The sequence below is a fragment of the Myxine glutinosa genome, chromosome 9 (genome assembly GCF_964187855.1).
Source record: "Myxine glutinosa chromosome 9, kmMyxGlut1.1, whole genome shotgun sequence".
Lineage (NCBI taxonomy): Eukaryota > Metazoa > Chordata > Myxini > Myxiniformes > Myxinidae > Myxine > Myxine glutinosa.
The window spans coordinates 75,497,872-75,515,126 of record NC_136269.1 but is presented as its reverse complement, the minus strand read 5'-3'; the positions used below and the strand labels follow the sequence as shown (position 1 = coordinate 75,515,126).

At 49.1% G+C, this 17,255-nt stretch overlaps 4 non-coding genes across 4 annotated transcripts; all 4 read left to right on the top strand.

Annotated features, from left to right (window-relative positions):
* The first annotated feature begins 2,248 nt into the window (after nt 1-2,248).
* TRNAC-ACA (transfer RNA cysteine (anticodon ACA)) lies at nt 2,249-2,321 on the top strand. The gene has a single exon. It is a non-coding gene; the product is annotated as a tRNA-Cys (tRNA).
* A 4,758-nt stretch (nt 2,322-7,079) lies between these two features.
* Nucleotides 7,080-7,152, top strand: TRNAC-ACA (transfer RNA cysteine (anticodon ACA)). Its single transcript has one exon. It is a non-coding gene; the product is annotated as a tRNA-Cys (tRNA).
* A 3,583-nt stretch (nt 7,153-10,735) lies between these two features.
* TRNAC-ACA (transfer RNA cysteine (anticodon ACA)) lies at nt 10,736-10,808 on the top strand. The gene has a single exon. It is a non-coding gene; the product is annotated as a tRNA-Cys (tRNA).
* Nucleotides 10,809-14,391: 3,583 nt separating this feature from the next.
* TRNAC-ACA (transfer RNA cysteine (anticodon ACA)) lies at nt 14,392-14,464 on the top strand. The gene has a single exon. It is a non-coding gene; the product is annotated as a tRNA-Cys (tRNA).
* The last annotated feature ends 2,791 nt before the right edge of the window (nt 14,465-17,255 follow it).

The following is a 17,255-nucleotide window of genomic DNA, read 5'->3' as shown; positions in this document are numbered from 1 at the left end:
CTACTTCCTTGAGGAACAGAGAAACCCAAGGTATCACCGCCATCGGAACGAGGGTCAAGCTGGGCTCAAGTCTTTCACGAACCTGCTGGCCAGGCCCAACGTTCAAATATGGTTGGAGGAGGAATTTGTCATTTGTTCCGGCTGCCTGCGAAAGCTCGCCCATGCTTCCTGAAGTACACTGGGATCTGCAACGTCGACCAACGAAGACTGGCAGACCGTCAGTGAAAAGGCACGGTCATGTGAAGTCCAGCAGGGTTCAGAAAGATGTCGTAGGAGGTCAAGCAGAGTTCAGAAAGAGGTCAGAGGAGGTTCAGCAGGGTTCAGAAAGAGGTCATAGGAGGTCCAGCAGGGTACAGAAAGAGGTCGCAGTAGGTCCAGCAGGGTTCAGAATGAGGTCATGTGAAGTCCAGCAGGGTTCAGATAGAGGTCATGTGAAGTCCAGCAGGGTTTAGAAAGGAGTCATGTGAAGTCCAGCAGGGTTCACATATATGTCATGTGAAGTCCAGCATCGTTCAGATAGAGGTCGTGTGAAGTCCAGCAGGGTTCAGATAGAGGTCATGTGAAGTTCAGCAGGGTTCAGAAAGAGGTCATGTGAAGTCCAGCAGGGTTCAGAAAAGTTGGTGCATTCATTTGTGTTCAGCTGCAATTCCGAGTACTTGTCAGAGGCCTTTGTGCGCGTGGCTCAGGAACGTGCACGTCTGCGACAACCGGAGACCCCTTTCGTTGATCACTCATTATTGCAGCACTAAAACATATCAGTAGGAGTGATAGCTAGTAGTCACATGGGCCAGTGGCGCAATGGATCACGCGTCTGACTACGAATCAGAAGATTGTAGGTTCGACTCCTACCTGGCTCAAAACTGATTTTGACTTCACTTTTAGCAATATTTAATGAAGTCGCGTGGTCGCTTTGCTTCTTCAACATATTTTCCTGAAGTCGAATTCATTGGAGTGGTAGTCCACCCCTTGGTGACGATTGAGTCACCTTGGTCACCTCTTTAAAATACAGTCGCGACCCTCGCGTCAAGGATTTGGCAACAGATTACGTCATTTTCCCGTTCCAAACCTGCTTTTTTAGTTCTACTTCCTTGAGGAACAGAGAAACCCAAGGTATCACCGCCATCGGAACGAGGGTCAAGCTGGGCTCAAGTCTTTCACGAACCTGCTGGCCAGGCCTAACGTTCAAATATGGTTGGAGGAGGAATTTGTCATTTGTTCCGGCTGCCTGCGAAAGCTCGCCCATGCTTCCTGAAGTACACTGGGATCTGCAACGTCGACCAACGAAGACTGGCAGACCGTCAGTGAAAAGGCACGGTCATGTGAAGTCCAGCAGGGTTCAGAAAGATGTCGTAGGAGGTCAAGCAGGGTTCAGAAAGAGGTCAGAGGAGGTTCAGCAGGGTTCAGAAAGAGGTCATAGGAGATCCAGCAGGGTACAGAAAGAGGTCGCAGTAGGTCCAGCAGGGTTCAGAAAGAGGTCATGTGAAGTCCAGCAGGGTTCAGATAGAGGTCATGTGAAGTCCAGCAGGGTTCAGATAGAGGTCATGTGAAGTCCAGCAGGGTTCAGAAAGATGTCGTAGGAGGTCAATCAGGGTTCAGAAAGAGGTCAGAGGAGGTTCAGCAGGGTACAGAAAGAGGTCGCAGTAGGTCCAGCAGGGTTCAGAAAGAGGTCGCAGTAGGTCCAGCAGGGTTCAGAAAGAGGTCATGTGAAGTCCAGCATGGTTCAGATAGAGGTCGTGTGAAGTCCAGCAGGGTTCAGATAGAGGTCATGTGAAGTTCAGCAGGGTTCAGAAAGAGGTCATAGGAGGTCCAGAAGGGTACAGAAAGAGGTCGCAGTAGGTCCAGCAGGGTTCAGATAGAGGTCATGTGAAGTCCAGCAGGGTTCAGATAGAGGTCATGTGAAGTTCAGCAGGGTTCAGAAAGAGGTCATGTGAAGTCCAGCAGGGTTGAGATATATTTCATGTGAAATCCAGCAGGGTTCAGATATATGTCATGTGAAGTCCAGCATGGTTCAGATAGAGGTCGTGTGAAGTTCAGCAGGGTTCAGAAAGAGATCATGTGAAGTCCAGCAGGGTTCAGAAAAGTTGGTGCATTCATTTGTGTTCAGCTGCAATTCCGAGTACTTGTCAGAGGCCTTTGTGCGCGTGGCTCAGGAAAGTGCACGTCTGCGACAACCGGAGACCCCTTACGTTGATCACTCATTATTGCAGCACTAAAACATATCAGTAGGAGTGATAGCTAGTAGTCGCATGGGCCAGTGGCGCAATGGATAACGCGTCTGACTACAAATCAGAAGATTATAGGTTTGACTCCTACCTGGCTCGAAACTGATTTTGACTTCACTTTTAGCAATATTTAATGAAGTCGCGTGGTCTCTTTGCTTCTTGAACATATTTTCCTGAAGTCGAATTCATTGGAGTGGTCGTCCACCCCTTGGTGACGATTCAGTAACCTTGGTCACCTCTTTAAAATACAGTCACGACCCTCGCGTCAAGGATTTGGCAACAGATTACGTCATCTTCCCGTTCCAAACCTGCTTTTTTAGTTCTACTTCCTTGAGGAACAGAGAAACCCAAGGTATCACCGCCATCGGAACGAGGGTCAAGCTGGGCTCAAGTCTTTCACGAACCTGCTGGCCAGGCCCAACGTTCAAATATGGTTGGAGGAGGAATTTGTCATTTGTTCCGGCTGCCTGCGAAAGCTCGCCCATGCTTCCTAAAGTACACTGGGATCTGCAACGTCGACCAACGAAGACTGGCAGACCGTCAGTGAAAAGGCACGGTCATGTGAAGTCCAGCAGGGTTCAGATAGAGGTCATGTGAAGTCCAGCAGGGTTCAGATAGAGGTCATGTGAAGTCCAGCAGGGTTCAGAAAGATGTCGTAGGAGGTCAATCAGGGTTCAGAAAGAGGTCAGAGGAGGTTCAGCAGGGTTCAGAAAGAGGTCATAGGAGGTCCAGCAGGGTACAGAAAGAGGTCATAGGAGGTCCAGCAGGGTACAGAAAGAGGTCGCAGTAGGTCCAGCAGGGTTCAGATATATGGCATGTGAAGTCCAGCATGGTTCAGATAGAGGCCGTGTGAAGTCCAGCAGGGTTCAGATAGAGGTCATGTGAAGTTCAGCAGGGTTCAGAAAGAGGTCATTTGAAGTCCAGCAGGGTTCAGAAAAGTTGGTGCATTCATTTGTGTTCAGCTGCAATTCCGAGTACTTGTCAGAGGCCTTTGTGCGCGTGGCTCAGGAACGTGCACGTCTGCGACAACCGGAGACCCCTTACGTTGATCACTCATTATTGCAGCACTAAAACATATCAGTAGGAGTGATAGCTAGTAGTCACATGGGCCAGTGGCGCAATGGATAACGTGTCTGACTACGAATCAGAAGATTGTAGGTTCGACTCCTACCTGGCTCAAAACTGATTTTGACTTCACTTTTAGCAATATTTAATGAAGTCGCGTGGTCACTTTGCTTCTTCAACATATTTTCCTGAAGTCGAATTCATTGGAGTGGTAGTCCACCCCTTGGTGACGATTGAGTAACCTTGGTCACCTCTTTAAAATACAGTCGCGACCCTCGCGTCAAGGATTTGGCAACAGATTACGTCATCTTCCCGTTCCAAACCTGCTTTTTTAGTTCTACTTCCTTGAGGAACAGAGAAACCCAAGGTATCACCGCCATCGGAACGAGGGTCAAGCTGGGCTCAAGTCTTTCACGAACCTGCTGGCCAGGCCCAACGTTCAAATATGGTTGGAGGAGGAATTTGTCATTTGTTCCGGCTGCCTGCGAAAGCTCGCCCATGCTTCCTGAAGTACACTGGGATCTGCAACGTCGACCAACGAAGACTGGCAGACCGTCAGTGAAAAGGCACGGTCATGTGAAGTCCAGCAGGGTTCAGAAAGATGTCGTAGGAGGTCAAGCAGGGTTCAGAAAGAGGTCAGAGGAGGTTCAGCAGGGTTGAGAAAGAGGTCATAGGAGGTCCAGCAGGGTACAGAAAGAGGTCGCAGTAGGTCCAGCAGGGTTCAGAAAGAGGTCATGTGAAGTCCAGCAGGGTTCTGATAGAGGTCATGTGAAGTCCAGCAGGGTTCAGATAGAGGTCATGTGAAGTCCAGCAGGGTTCAGAAAGATGTCGTAGGAGGTCAATCAGGGTTCAGAAAGAGGTCAGAGGAGGTTCAGCAGGGTTCAGAAAGAGGTCATAGGAAGGCCAGCACGGTACAGAAAGAGGTCGCAGTAGGTCCAGCAGGGTTCAGAAAAAGGTCATGTGAAGTCCAGCAGGGTTCAGATAGTGGTCATGTGAAGTCCAGCAGGGTTCAGAAAGGAGTCATGTGAAGTCCAGCAGGGTTCAGATATATGTCATGTGAAGTCCAGCAGGGTTCAGAAAAGTTAGTGCATTCATTTGTGTTCAGCTGCAATTCCGAGTACTTGTCAGAGGCCTTTGTGCGCGTGGCTCAGGAACGTGCACGTCTGCGACAACCAAGACCCCTTACGTTGATCACTCATTATTGCAGCACTAAAATATATCAGTAGGAGTGATAATTAGTAGTCACATGGGCCAGTGGCGCAATGGATAACGCGTCTGACTACGAATCAGAAGATTGTAGGTTCGACTCCTACCTGGCTCAAAACTGATTTTGACTTCACTTTTAGCAATATTTAATGAAGTCGCGTGGTCGCTTTGCTTCTTCAACATATTTTCCTGAAGTCGAATTCATTGGAGTGGTAGTCCACCCCTTGGTGACGATTGAGTAACCTTGGTCACCTCTTTAAAATACAGTCGCGACCCTCGCGTCAAGGATTTGGCAACAGATTACGTCATCTTCCCGTTCCAAACCTGCTTTTTTAGTTCTACTTCCTTGAGGAACAGAGAAACCCAAGGTATCACCGCCATCGGAACGAGGGTCAAGCTGGGCTCAAGTCTTTCACGAACCTGCTGGCCAGGCCCAACGTTCAAATATGGTTGGAGGAGGAATTTGTCATTTGTTCCGGCTGCCTGCGAAAGCTCGCCCATGCTTCCTGAAGTACACTGGGATCTGCAACGTCGACCAACGAAGACTGGCAGACCGTCAGTGAAAAGGCACGGTCATGTGAAGTCCAGCAGGGTTCAGAAAGATGTCGTAGGAGGTCAAGCAGAGTTCAGAAAGAGGTCAGAGGAGGTTCAGCAGGGTTCAGAAAGAGGTCATAGGAGGTCCAGCAGGGTACAGAAAGAGGTCGCAGTAGGTCCAGCAGGGTTCAGAATGAGGTCATGTGAAGTCCAGCAGGGTTCAGATAGAGGTCATGTGAAGTCCAGCAGGGTTTAGAAAGGAGTCATGTGAAGTCCAGCAGGGTTCACATATATGTCATGTGAAGTCCAGCATCGTTCAGATAGAGGTCGTGTGAAGTCCAGCAGGGTTCAGATAGAGGTCATGTGAAGTTCAGCAGGGTTCAGAAAGAGGTCATGTGAAGTCCAGCAGGGTTCAGAAAAGTTGGTGCATTCATTTGTGTTCAGCTGCAATTCCGAGTACTTGTCAGAGGCCTTTGTGCGCGTGGCTCAGGAACGTGCACGTCTGCGACAACCGGAGACCCCTTTCGTTGATCACTCATTATTGCAGCACTAAAACATATCAGTAGGAGTGATAGCTAGTAGTCACATGGGCCAGTGGCGCAATGGATCACGCGTCTGACTACGAATCAGAAGATTGTAGGTTCGACTCCTACCTGGCTCAAAACTGATTTTGACTTCACTTTTAGCAATATTTAATGAAGTCGCGTGGTCGCTTTGCTTCTTCAACATATTTTCCTGAAGTCGAATTCATTGGAGTGGTAGTCCACCCCTTGGTGACGATTGAGTCACCTTGGTCACCTCTTTAAAATACAGTCGCGACCCTCGCGTCAAGGATTTGGCAACAGATTACGTCATTTTCCCGTTCCAAACCTGCTTTTTTAGTTCTACTTCCTTGAGGAACAGAGAAACCCAAGGTATCACCGCCATCGGAACGAGGGTCAAGCTGGGCTCAAGTCTTTCACGAACCTGCTGGCCAGGCCTAACGTTCAAATATGGTTGGAGGAGGAATTTGTCATTTGTTCCGGCTGCCTGCGAAAGCTCGCCCATGCTTCCTGAAGTACACTGGGATCTGCAACGTCGACCAACGAAGACTGGCAGACCGTCAGTGAAAAGGCACGGTCATGTGAAGTCCAGCAGGGTTCAGAAAGATGTCGTAGGAGGTCAAGCAGGGTTCAGAAAGAGGTCAGAGGAGGTTCAGCAGGGTTCAGAAAGAGGTCATAGGAGATCCAGCAGGGTACAGAAAGAGGTCGCAGTAGGTCCAGCAGGGTTCAGAAAGAGGTCATGTGAAGTCCAGCAGGGTTCAGATAGAGGTCATGTGAAGTCCAGCAGGGTTCAGATAGAGGTCATGTGAAGTCCAGCAGGGTTCAGAAAGATGTCGTAGGAGGTCAATCAGGGTTCAGAAAGAGGTCAGAGGAGGTTCAGCAGGGTACAGAAAGAGGTCGCAGTAGGTCCAGCAGGGTTCAGAAAGAGGTCGCAGTAGGTCCAGCAGGGTTCAGAAAGAGGTCATGTGAAGTCCAGCATGGTTCAGATAGAGGTCGTGTGAAGTCCAGCAGGGTTCAGATAGAGGTCATGTGAAGTTCAGCAGGGTTCAGAAAGAGGTCATAGGAGGTCCAGAAGGGTACAGAAAGAGGTCGCAGTAGGTCCAGCAGGGTTCAGATAGAGGTCATGTGAAGTCCAGCAGGGTTCAGATAGAGGTCATGTGAAGTTCAGCAGGGTTCAGAAAGAGGTCATGTGAAGTCCAGCAGGGTTGAGATATATTTCATGTGAAATCCAGCAGGGTTCAGATATATGTCATGTGAAGTCCAGCATGGTTCAGATAGAGGTCGTGTGAAGTTCAGCAGGGTTCAGAAAGAGATCATGTGAAGTCCAGCAGGGTTCAGAAAAGTTGGTGCATTCATTTGTGTTCAGCTGCAATTCCGAGTACTTGTCAGAGGCCTTTGTGCGCGTGGCTCAGGAAAGTGCACGTCTGCGACAACCGGAGACCCCTTACGTTGATCACTCATTATTGCAGCACTAAAACATATCAGTAGGAGTGATAGCTAGTAGTCGCATGGGCCAGTGGCGCAATGGATAACGCGTCTGACTACAAATCAGAAGATTATAGGTTTGACTCCTACCTGGCTCGAAACTGATTTTGACTTCACTTTTAGCAATATTTAATGAAGTCGCGTGGTCTCTTTGCTTCTTGAACATATTTTCCTGAAGTCGAATTCATTGGAGTGGTCGTCCACCCCTTGGTGACGATTCAGTAACCTTGGTCACCTCTTTAAAATACAGTCACGACCCTCGCGTCAAGGATTTGGCAACAGATTACGTCATCTTCCCGTTCCAAACCTGCTTTTTTAGTTCTACTTCCTTGAGGAACAGAGAAACCCAAGGTATCACCGCCATCGGAACGAGGGTCAAGCTGGGCTCAAGTCTTTCACGAACCTGCTGGCCAGGCCCAACGTTCAAATATGGTTGGAGGAGGAATTTGTCATTTGTTCCGGCTGCCTGCGAAAGCTCGCCCATGCTTCCTAAAGTACACTGGGATCTGCAACGTCGACCAACGAAGACTGGCAGACCGTCAGTGAAAAGGCACGGTCATGTGAAGTCCAGCAGGGTTCAGATAGAGGTCATGTGAAGTCCAGCAGGGTTCAGATAGAGGTCATGTGAAGTCCAGCAGGGTTCAGAAAGATGTCGTAGGAGGTCAATCAGGGTTCAGAAAGAGGTCAGAGGAGGTTCAGCAGGGTTCAGAAAGAGGTCATAGGAGGTCCAGCAGGGTACAGAAAGAGGTCATAGGAGGTCCAGCAGGGTACAGAAAGAGGTCGCAGTAGGTCCAGCAGGGTTCAGATATATGGCATGTGAAGTCCAGCATGGTTCAGATAGAGGCCGTGTGAAGTCCAGCAGGGTTCAGATAGAGGTCATGTGAAGTTCAGCAGGGTTCAGAAAGAGGTCATTTGAAGTCCAGCAGGGTTCAGAAAAGTTGGTGCATTCATTTGTGTTCAGCTGCAATTCCGAGTACTTGTCAGAGGCCTTTGTGCGCGTGGCTCAGGAACGTGCACGTCTGCGACAACCGGAGACCCCTTACGTTGATCACTCATTATTGCAGCACTAAAACATATCAGTAGGAGTGATAGCTAGTAGTCACATGGGCCAGTGGCGCAATGGATAACGTGTCTGACTACGAATCAGAAGATTGTAGGTTCGACTCCTACCTGGCTCAAAACTGATTTTGACTTCACTTTTAGCAATATTTAATGAAGTCGCGTGGTCACTTTGCTTCTTCAACATATTTTCCTGAAGTCGAATTCATTGGAGTGGTAGTCCACCCCTTGGTGACGATTGAGTAACCTTGGTCACCTCTTTAAAATACAGTCGCGACCCTCGCGTCAAGGATTTGGCAACAGATTACGTCATCTTCCCGTTCCAAACCTGCTTTTTTAGTTCTACTTCCTTGAGGAACAGAGAAACCCAAGGTATCACCGCCATCGGAACGAGGGTCAAGCTGGGCTCAAGTCTTTCACGAACCTGCTGGCCAGGCCCAACGTTCAAATATGGTTGGAGGAGGAATTTGTCATTTGTTCCGGCTGCCTGCGAAAGCTCGCCCATGCTTCCTGAAGTACACTGGGATCTGCAACGTCGACCAACGAAGACTGGCAGACCGTCAGTGAAAAGGCACGGTCATGTGAAGTCCAGCAGGGTTCAGAAAGATGTCGTAGGAGGTCAAGCAGGGTTCAGAAAGAGGTCAGAGGAGGTTCAGCAGGGTTCAGAAAGAGGTCATAGGAGGTCCAGCAGGGTACAGAAAGAGGTCGCAGTAGGTCCAGCAGGGTTCAGAATGAGGTCATGTGAAGTCCAGCAGGGTTCAGATAGAGGTCATGTGAAGTCCAGCAGGGTTCAGAAAGGAGTCATGTGAAGTCCAGCAGGGTTCACATATATGTCATGTGAAGTCCAGCATCGTTCAGATAGAGGTCGTGTGAAGTCCAGCAGGGTTCAGATAGAGGTCATGTGAAGTTCAGCAGGGTTCAGAAAGAGGTCATGTGAAGTCCAGCAGGGTTCAGAAAAGTTGGTGCATTCATTTGTGTTCAGCTGCAATTCCGAGTACTTGTCAGAGGCCTTTGTGCGCGTGGCTCAGGAACGTGCACGTCTGCGACAACCGGAGACCCCTTTCGTTGATCACTCATTATTGCAGCACTAAAACATATCAGTAGGAGTGATAGCTAGTAGTCACATGGGCCAGTGGCGCAATGGATCACGCGTCTGACTACGAATCAGAAGATTGTAGGTTCGACTCCTACCTGGCTCAAAACTGATTTTGACTTCACTTTTAGCAATATTTAATGAAGTCGCGTGGTCGCTTTGCTTCTTCAACATATTTTCCTGAAGTCGAATTCATTGGAGTGGTAGTCCACCCCTTGGTGACGATTGAGTCACCTTGGTCACCTCTTTAAAATACAGTCGCGACCCTCGCGTCAAGGATTTGGCAACAGATTACGTCATTTTCCCGTTCCAAACCTGCTTTTTTAGTTCTACTTCCTTGAGGAACAGAGAAACCCAAGGTATCACCGCCATCGGAACGAGGGTCAAGCTGGGCTCAAGTCTTTCACGAACCTGCTGGCCAGGCCTAACGTTCAAATATGGTTGGAGGAGGAATTTGTCATTTGTTCCGGCTGCCTGCGAAAGCTCGCCCATGCTTCCTGAAGTACACTGGGATCTGCAACGTCGACCAACGAAGACTGGCAGACCGTCAGTGAAAAGGCACGGTCATGTGAAGTCCAGCAGGGTTCAGAAAGATGTCGTAGGAGGTCAAGCAGGGTTCAGAAAGAGGTCAGAGGAGGTTCAGCAGGGTTCAGAAAGAGGTCATAGGAGGTCCAGCAGGGTACAGAAAGAGGTCGCAGTAGGTCCAGCAGGGTTCAGAAAGAGGTCATGTGAAGTCCAGCAGGGTTCAGATAGAGGTCATGTGAAGTCCAGCAGGGTTCAGATAGAGGTCATGTGAAGTCCAGCAGGGTTCAGAAAGATGTCGTAGGAGGTCAATCAGGGTTCAGAAAGAGGTCAGAGGAGGTTCAGCAGGGTACAGAAAGAGGTCGCAGTAGGTCCAGCAGGGTTCAGAAAGAGGTCGCAGTAGGTCCAGCAGGGTTCAGAAAGAGGTCATGTGAAGTCCAGCATGGTTCAGATAGAGGTCGTGTGAAGTCCAGCAGGGTTCAGATAGAGGTCATGTGAAGTTCAGCAGGGTTCAGAAAGAGGTCATAGGAGGTCCAGAAGGGTACAGAAAGAGGTCGCAGTAGGTCCAGCAGGGTTCAGATAGAGGTCATGTGAAGTCCAGCAGGGTTCAGATAGAGGTCATGTGAAGTTCAGCAGGGTTCAGAAAGAGGTCATGTGAAGTCCAGCAGGGTTGAGATATATTTCATGTGAAATCCAGCAGGGTTCAGATATATGTCATGTGAAGTCCAGCATGGTTCAGATAGAGGTCGTGTGAAGTCCAGCAGGGTTCAGATAGAGGTCATGTGAAGTTCAGCAGGGTTCAGAAAGAGATCATGTGAAGTCCAGCAGGGTTCAGAAAAGTTGATGCATTCATTTGTGTTCAGCTGCAATTCCGAGTACTTGTCAGAGGCCTTTGTGCGCGTGGCTCAGGAAAGTGCACGTCTGCGACAACCGGAGACCCCTTACGTTGATCACTCATTATTGCAGCACTAAAACATATCAGTAGGAGTGATAGCTAGTAGTCGCATGGGCCAGTGGCGCAATGGATAACGCGTCTGACTACAAATCAGAAGATTATAGGTTTGACTCCTACCTGGCTCGAAACTGATTTTGACTTCACTTTTAGCAATATTTAATGAAGTCGCGTGGTCTCTTTGCTTCTTGAACATATTTTCCTGAAGTCGAATTCATTGGAGTGGTCGTCCACCCCTTGGTGACGATTCAGTAACCTTGGTCACCTCTTTAAAATACAGTCACGACCCTCGCGTCAAGGATTTGGCAACAGATTACGTCATCTTCCCGTTCCAAACCTGCTTTTTTAGTTCTACTTCCTTGAGGAACAGAGAAACCCAAGGTATCACCGCCATCGGAACGAGGGTCAAGCTGGGCTCAAGTCTTTCACGAACCTGCTGGCCAGGCCCAACGTTCAAATATGGTTGGAGGAGGAATTTGTCATTTGTTCCGGCTGCCTGCGAAAGCTCGCCCATGCTTCCTAAAGTACACTGGGATCTGCAACGTCGACCAACGAAGACTGGCAGACCGTCAGTGAAAAGGCACGGTCATGTGAAGTCCAGCAGGGTTCAGATAGAGGTCATGTGAAGTCCAGCAGGGTTCAGATAGAGGTCATGTGAAGTCCAGCAGGGTTCAGAAAGATGTCGTAGGAGGTCAATCAGGGTTCAGAAAGAGGTCAGAGGAGGTTCAGCAGGGTTCAGAAAGAGGTCATAGGAGGTCCAGCAGGGTACAGAAAGAGGTCATAGGAGGTCCAGCAGGGTACAGAAAGAGGTCGCAGTAGGTCCAGCAGGGTTCAGATATATGGCATGTGAAGTCCAGCATGGTTCAGATAGAGGCCGTGTGAAGTCCAGCAGGGTTCAGATAGAGGTCATGTGAAGTTCAGCAGGGTTCAGAAAGAGGTCATTTGAAGTCCAGCAGGGTTCAGAAAAGTTGGTGCATTCATTTGTGTTCAGCTGCAATTCCGAGTACTTGTCAGAGGCCTTTGTGCGCGTGGCTCAGGAACGTGCACGTCTGCGACAACCGGAGACCCCTTACGTTGATCACTCATTATTGCAGCACTAAAACATATCAGTAGGAGTGATAGCTAGTAGTCACATGGGCCAGTGGCGCAATGGATAACGTGTCTGACTACGAATCAGAAGATTGTAGGTTCGACTCCTACCTGGCTCAAAACTGATTTTGACTTCACTTTTAGCAATATTTAATGAAGTCGCGTGGTCACTTTGCTTCTTCAACATATTTTCCTGAAGTCGAATTCATTGGAGTGGTAGTCCACCCCTTGGTGACGATTGAGTAACCTTGGTCACCTCTTTAAAATACAGTCGCGACCCTCGCGTCAAGGATTTGGCAACAGATTACGTCATCTTCCCGTTCCAAACCTGCTTTTTTAGTTCTACTTCCTTGAGGAACAGAGAAACCCAAGGTATCACCGCCATCGGAACGAGGGTCAAGCTGGGCTCAAGTCTTTCACGAACCTGCTGGCCAGGCCCAACGTTCAAATATGGTTGGAGGAGGAATTTGTCATTTGTTCCGGCTGCCTGCGAAAGCTCGCCCATGCTTCCTGAAGTACACTGGGATCTGCAACGTCGACCAACGAAGACTGGCAGACCGTCAGTGAAAAGGCACGGTCATGTGAAGTCCAGCAGGGTTCAGAAAGATGTCGTAGGAGGTCAAGCAGGGTTCAGAAAGAGGTCAGAGGAGGTTCAGCAGGGTTCAGAAAGAGGTCATAGGAGGTCCAGCAGGGTACAGAAAGAGGTCGCAGTAGGTCCAGCAGGGTTCAGAATGAGGTCATGTGAAGTCCAGCAGGGTTCAGATAGAGGTCATGTGAAGTCCAGCAGGGTTCAGAAAGGAGTCATGTGAAGTCCAGCAGGGTTCACATATATGTCATGTGAAGTCCAGCATCGTTCAGATAGAGGTCGTGTGAAGTCCAGCAGGGTTCAGATAGAGGTCATGTGAAGTTCAGCAGGGTTCAGAAAGAGGTCATGTGAAGTCCAGCAGGGTTCAGAAAAGTTGGTGCATTCATTTGTGTTCAGCTGCAATTCCGAGTACTTGTCAGAGGCCTTTGTGCGCGTGGCTCAGGAACGTGCACGTCTGCGACAACCGGAGACCCCTTTCGTTGATCACTCATTATTGCAGCACTAAAACATATCAGTAGGAGTGATAGCTAGTAGTCACATGGGCCAGTGGCGCAATGGATCACGCGTCTGACGACGAATCAGAAGATTGTAGGTTCGACTCCTACCTGGCTCAAAACTGATTTTGACTTCACTTTTAGCAATATTTAATGAAGTCGCGTGGTCGCTTTGCTTCTTCAACATATTTTCCTGAAGTCGAATTCATTGGAGTGGTAGTCCACCCCTTGGTGACGATTGAGTCACCTTGGTCACCTCTTTAAAATACAGTCGCGACCCTCGCGTCAAGGATTTGGCAACAGATTACGTCATTTTCCCGTTCCAAACCTGCTTTTTTAGTTCTACTTCCTTGAGGAACAGAGAAACCCAAGGTATCACCGCCATCGGAACGAGGGTCAAGCTGGGCTCAAGTCTTTCACGAACCTGCTGGCCAGGCCTAACGTTCAAATATGGTTGGAGGAGGAATTTGTCATTTGTTCCGGCTGCCTGCGAAAGCTCGCCCATGCTTCCTGAAGTACACTGGGATCTGCAACGTCGACCAACGAAGACTGGCAGACCGTCAGTGAAAAGGCACGGTCATGTGAAGTCCAGCAGGGTTCAGAAAGATGTCGTAGGAGGTCAAGCAGGGTTCAGAAAGAGGTCAGAGGAGGTTCAGCAGGGTTCAGAAAGAGGTCATAGGAGGTCCAGCAGGGTACAGAAAGAGGTCGCAGTAGGTCCAGCAGGGTTCAGAAAGAGGTCATGTGAAGTCCAGCAGGGTTCAGATAGAGGTCATGTGAAGTCCAGCAGGGTTCAGATAGAGGTCATGTGAAGTCCAGCAGGGTTCAGAAAGATGTCGTAGGAGGTCAATCAGGGTTCAGAAAGAGGTCAGAGGAGGTTCAGCAGGGTACAGAAAGAGGTCGCAGTAGGTCCAGCAGGGTTCAGAAAGAGGTCGCAGTAGGTCCAGCAGGGTTCAGAAAGAGGTCATGTGAAGTCCAGCATGGTTCAGATAGAGGTCGTGTGAAGTCCAGCAGGGTTCAGATAGAGGTCATGTGAAGTTCAGCAGGGTTCAGAAAGAGGTCATAGGAGGTCCAGAAGGGTACAGAAAGAGGTCGCAGTAGGTCCAGCAGGGTTCAGATAGAGGTCATGTGAAGTCCAGCAGGGTTCAGATAGAGGTCATGTGAAGTTCAGCAGGGTTCAGAAAGAGGTCATGTGAAGTCCAGCAGGGTTGAGATATATTTCATGTGAAATCCAGCAGGGTTCAGATATATGTCATGTGAAGTCCAGCATGGTTCAGATAGAGGTCGTGTGAAGTCCAGCAGGGTTCAGATAGAGGTCATGTGAAGTTCAGCAGGGTTCAGAAAGAGATCATGTGAAGTCCAGCAGGGTTCAGAAAAGTTGATGCATTCATTTGTGTTCAGCTGCAATTCCGAGTACTTGTCAGAGGCCTTTGTGCGCGTGGCTCAGGAAAGTGCACGTCTGCGACAACCGGAGACCCCTTACGTTGATCACTCATTATTGCAGCACTAAAACATATCAGTAGGAGTGATAGCTAGTAGTCGCATGGGCCAGTGGCGCAATGGATAACGCGTCTGACTACAAATCAGAAGATTATAGGTTTGACTCCTACCTGGCTCGAAACTGATTTTGACTTCACTTTTAGCAATATTTAATGAAGTCGCGTGGTCTCTTTGCTTCTTGAACATATTTTCCTGAAGTCGAATTCATTGGAGTGGTCGTCCACCCCTTGGTGACGATTCAGTAACCTTGGTCACCTCTTTAAAATACAGTCACGACCCTCGCGTCAAGGATTTGGCAACAGATTACGTCATCTTCCCGTTCCAAACCTGCTTTTTTAGTTCTACTTCCTTGAGGAACAGAGAAACCCAAGGTATCACCGCCATCGGAACGAGGGTCAAGCTGGGCTCAAGTCTTTCACGAACCTGCTGGCCAGGCCCAACGTTCAAATATGGTTGGAGGAGGAATTTGTCATTTGTTCCGGCTGCCTGCGAAAGCTCGCCCATGCTTCCTAAAGTACACTGGGATCTGCAACGTCGACCAACGAAGACTGGCAGACCGTCAGTGAAAAGGCACGGTCATGTGAAGTCCAGCAGGGTTCAGATAGAGGTCATGTGAAGTCCAGCAGGGTTCAGATAGAGGTCATGTGAAGTCCAGCAGGGTTCAGAAAGATGTCGTAGGAGGTCAATCAGGGTTCAGAAAGAGGTCAGAGGAGGTTCAGCAGGGTTCAGAAAGAGGTCATAGGAGGTCCAGCAGGGTACAGAAAGAGGTCATAGGAGGTCCAGCAGGGTACAGAAAGAGGTCGCAGTAGGTCCAGCAGGGTTCAGATATATGGCATGTGAAGTCCAGCATGGTTCAGATAGAGGCCGTGTGAAGTCCAGCAGGGTTCAGATAGAGGTCATGTGAAGTTCAGCAGGGTTCAGAAAGAGGTCATTTGAAGTCCAGCAGGGTTCAGAAAAGTTGGTGCATTCATTTGTGTTCAGCTGCAATTCCGAGTACTTGTCAGAGGCCTTTGTGCGCGTGGCTCAGGAACGTGCACGTCTGCGACAACCGGAGACCCCTTACGTTGATCACTCATTATTGCAGCACTAAAACATATCAGTAGGAGTGATAGCTAGTAGTCACATGGGCCAGTGGCGCAATGGATAACGTGTCTGACTACGAATCAGAAGATTGTAGGTTCGACTCCTACCTGGCTCAAAACTGATTTTGACTTCACTTTTAGCAATATTTAACGAAGTCGCGTGGTCACTTTGCTTCTTCAACATATTTTCCTGAAGTCGAATTCATTGGAGTGGTAGTCCACCCTTTGGTGACGATTGAGTAACCTTGGTCACCTCTTTAAAATACAGTCGCGACCCTCGCGTCAAGGATTTGGCAACAGATTACGTCATCTTCCCGTTCCAAACCTGCTTTTTTAGTTCTACTTCCTTGAGGAACAGAGAAACCCAAGGTATCACCGCCATCGGAACGAGGGTCAAGCTGGGCTCAAGTCTTTCACGAACCTGCTGGCCAGGCCCAACGTTCAAATATGGTTGGAGGAGGAATTTGTCATTTGTTCCGGCTGCCTGCGAAAGCTCGCCCATGCTTCCTGAAGTACACTGGGATCTGCAACGTCGACCAACGAAGACTGGCAGACCGTCAGTGAAAAGGCACGGTCATGTGAAGTCCAGCAGGGTTCAGAAAGATGTCGTAGGAGGTCAAGCAGGGTTCAGAAAGAGGTCAGAGGAGGTTCAGCAGGGTTCAGAAAGAGGTCATAGGAGGTCCAGCAGGGTACAGAAAGAGGTCGCAGTAGGTCCAGCAGGGTTCAGAAAGAGGTCATGTGAAGTCCAGCAGGGTTCAGATAGAGGTCATGTGAAGTCCAGCAGGGTTCAGATAGAGGTCAAGTGAAGTCCAGCAGGGTTCAGAAAGATGTCGTAGGAGGTCAAGCAGGGTTCAGAAAGAGGTCAGAGGAGTTTCAGCAGGGTTCAGAAGGAGGTCATAGGAGGTCCAGCAGTGTACAGAAAGAGGTCGCAGTAGGTCCAGCAGGGTTCAGAAAGAGGTCATGTGAAGTCCAGCAGGTTCAGATAGAGGTCATGTGAAGTCCAGCAGGGTTCAGAAAGGAGTCATGTGAAGTCCAGCAGGGTTCAGATATATGTCATGTGAAGTCCAGCATGGTTCAGATAGAGGTCGTGTGAAGTCCAGCAGGGTTCAGATAGAGGTCATGTGCAGTTCAGCAGGGTTCAGAAAGAGGTCATGTGAAGTCCAGCAGGGTTCAGAAAAGTTGGTGCATTCATTTGTGTTCAGCTGCAATTCCGAGTACTTGTCAGAGGCCTTTGTGCGCGTGGCTCAGGAACGTGCACGTCTGCGACAACCGGAGACCCCTAACGTTGATCACTCATTATTGCAGCACTAAAACATATCAGTAGGAGTGGTAGCTAGCAGTCACATGGGCCAGTGGCGCAATGGATAACGCGTCTGACTACGAATCAGAAGATTGTAGGTTCGACTCCTACCTGGCTCAAAACTGATTTTGACTTCACTTTTAGCAATATTTAATGAAGTCGCGTGGTCGCTTTGCTTCTTCAACATATTTTCCTGAAGTCGAATTCATTGGAGTGGTAGTCCACCCCTTGGTGACGATTGAGTAACCTTGGTCACCTTTTTAAAATACAGTCGCGACCCTCGCGTCAAGGATTTGGCAACAGATTACGTCATCTTCCCGTTCCAAACCTGCTTTTTTAGTTCTACTTCCTTGTGGAACAGAGAAACCCAAGGTATCACCGCCATCGGAACGAGGGTCAAGCTGGGCTCAAGTCTTTCACGAACCTGCTGGCCAGGACAACGTTCAAATATGGTTGGAGGAGGAATTTGTCATTTGTTCCGGCTGCCTGCGAAAGCTCGCCCATGCTTCGTGAAGTACACTGGTATC